At 59.2% G+C, this 2,598-nt stretch overlaps 1 protein-coding gene and 1 long non-coding RNA gene across 6 annotated transcripts in view; one reads left to right on the top strand and one right to left on the bottom strand.

Moving 5' to 3' along the window:
* LOC132007235 (uncharacterized) overlaps positions 1-2,571 on the bottom strand; it is a 198,045-nt gene extending 195,474 nt beyond the window's left edge. The window contains exon 1 of the long non-coding RNA XR_009401281.1: positions 2,483-2,571. This is a non-coding gene — a long non-coding RNA (uncharacterized LOC132007235). The remainder of the gene's footprint in view (positions 1-2,482) is intronic.
* The window catches only part of SLITRK2 (SLIT and NTRK like family member 2), an 8,704-nt gene that overhangs the window by 1,224 nt on the left and 4,882 nt on the right, over positions 1-2,598 (top strand). For 4 of the 5 annotated variants that reach the window (XM_059385321.1, XM_059385317.1, XM_059385320.1 and 1 more), the window contains exon 2: positions 2,507-2,560. The gene's annotated coding sequence lies outside the window, so the exon portion shown is untranslated. Of the gene's footprint in view, positions 1-2,250; positions 2,561-2,598 lie in introns of those variants that run through there. The other variant, XM_059385319.1, reaches the window with a different exon arrangement.

The raw sequence follows: 2,598 nt of genomic DNA, 5'->3' as shown, positions 1-2,598 counted from the left end.
TGTTCACGGATTTCGAGCTGCCCCCATCTATCTGCCTGCTTTCTGTCTCTCCCTCTCCCTCTGAAATTTTTAAGAAAATCGTCGCTGTCCTCAAGGAGTCCTGACAGCGTCGTCAGGGTCTTGCAGGAAATTACTTGCGAACTAAAACTAATATTTAGTATTTCGCTTTCAAATACAATTTTTTCAAAAAGCACACATTCAGGTAAGACACCAGCACCACTGTAAGTGTAGGCAGACCGTTCTTCTCCAGTTCACACTAAGCAGTAGTGAGCTTGGGGGAAAGTTCCTGGCCCAGGACTCGGAATCCCTGGGTTCGGTTTCTCATTTTATAGATGCTTGAACTTAAGCAAGTCAGCACTTCTGGTGGAGGAACGTCCTCATCTATAAGATGAATCTGATTGCAAAAGTCCTGTCCAGCTCTCATGTTGGCTTCTGCTTCCATGAAATATTAACCTAATTAGTTAATGTTTTGTTAAATGAATGACAACGAATAAGCCACGTCTCTCTAGGAACTATGTGTAATATTTAGAAATACGGAGGAACAAGTGCCCCTTTGCTGTGAAAGGAAGCTTCATCGGGCACGCATCCCTGCGCACCCAGTGAGGAGACTGCCATAGCGAGTGGGAGGCCATCGCAGCTGCCCCTCCCCCGCCCAGGACAGCTCAGCTCCCCGCCGCCCTTTGGCACAGAGAAGGGAAATTTGAGGCCCCAGAGGGAAAGGATCTTGCCCAACACCAAGCAAGCATTACAGGATGGGGAGAGGGCTCTCCACGTCAGGGGCAAGGCTCTTCCCCAAAGGAAAAGCAGAGGGCAAGGTGAAAGCCATTAGCAACATTCTGGAGGAGACTGGCGGAGCCACAGGTTGTCTTAATGCCTAAGTCTGCAGACTCTCAGAGCCCTTCTGCGGGAGGAAAGAGCCCGTGCGGGCCGAACGATCCAGAGCCTGAGCTTGCCGGGGAGGCAGGTGGGGAGAAGCAGGGGGCTGTCCGTTCTCCGGCGGCTCGTTTTGCCGGTGGGATTATCTCTATTCCAAATGTGGCCCAGCAAAGGGACCCTGTGTCGACCCTGTCCGCAGCAGGCTGGGACTGAAGAGGCGGGGAAAGCAAGTGTAAGTGTTCCGCGGGACAGGCGCGGCCTCAGTGCATCCCTTCGCCTCCTTCTCTTCCATCGCCTCCTTCTCCTGCCTCTCGAGAGGCTGCCCCCGGCCCTCCCGGGCAACAGCAGACGTTCCTGTCTTGCAGATGGACTCCACACCAGGAGCCACCTGGTTCCAGGGGACCTTAAGATAATTCAGGAGGCGCGAGATAATGAAGGCAAAAATCCAACACCTGGCACTTAAATGCCGCCTGGAGGCTTAGGCCCTCTCCGCCCCCCCCCCCCCCCCCACTCCTGGGCTCCCACACCCCGCCAAGTGAGGCTCAGCCTGGCAGGCCCTTTCTCACACCCACTTCTCCTTCCTGCAGGCAAAAAGCACACGTTTAAACTTCATCATCTGCCTAACTCAGCCTCGAGGAGAATGGTTTTGGTGTGGTTTCTCTCTGACGCTGAGCTGGCTTTCAGAATCCCCCCAAGTATCTGTTTGGCCAGTCACCGCCCGGAAAGTAATTCTCCCAGCCCCGAAACAAAGCTCGGTCTGTAAAGCACAAAGCCCCTCTTCGCCCTCCTACACAGCCACTCCGGAGCGGGCACACCCCCACTCCGCACCAAGAGCATCGGAGCACAAGCGCCCCTGTCCTGAGGCAAAGAGGCACATCTCCTACACACACACTCACACATACACGCACACACAAACACGCTCACACACACACACACACCCTCTCTCACTGGGAGGGACCCCCCCCCCCCCCGGAAGGGCCAGGAGGGAGTCGCAGGTGGGAGAAACCAGTCGAAGGGACCGGAGGCCGGAGGAGTCCCCGCGGTCCCAGCCCCTCCGCCGGGCCCCTCCCGGAGAATCCCTCTCCCGGAGCTTCGCAGCGGCTCGCCGCCCGCCGGGTTGGAGGTGGAGTAGTTCAGAAGCAACTGACGCAGCCCGGATTTGAGCTTTGCAAACCGCTCGCAGGGAAGGGAAGCATCTGCCCCTCCCTCCCCCACCGCGCGCCCTCGATCCGCCGCCTGCCCCCTCCCCGCGTGACGTCACCCCAGCCCGGTCCGGGGGAGCCTGCAAAACCTCTCAAATTCAAACTGCTCCGCGCACTGCCGCCGCCGCCGCCGGATTGGAAGCGCGCGCCCAGGCTCGGCCGCCGCCGCCGCCGCCGCCGCCCGCCCGCCCGCCGGGGCCGGCCGGCTCCCCGACCTCCCTACGCAATCGCACCCCTCGGGTCCCCGTCGCCTCGGCCTCCCGCCGCTCGGGCCCTCCTCTCCTCCCCTGCGGCCTGCCGGATTTCTAATTCCTGCGCACCCCTCCCCCCCCCCACCCCTGCCAAATTAAATCCTCCGGCAGAAAGCAGGGCATCCCCCCGGAAGCGGCGGCGTCTCCCTTTACCTTGCTCTTCTTCTCTTTCCGAAGATGCTAAACTACTGGCGGACTGCAGAGGAGAGGGGTCCCGTCTTCTCCTGATGTGTGAGTAACCCCCACCCCGCGCTGTCTTTGCTCTTCCA

The sequence above is a fragment of the Mustela nigripes genome, chromosome X, assembly GCF_022355385.1.
Source record: "Mustela nigripes isolate SB6536 chromosome X, MUSNIG.SB6536, whole genome shotgun sequence".
In the NCBI taxonomy this organism is placed as follows: Eukaryota; Metazoa; Chordata; class Mammalia; order Carnivora; family Mustelidae; genus Mustela; species Mustela nigripes.
This window is presented reverse-complemented; position numbering and strand designations above follow the sequence as displayed.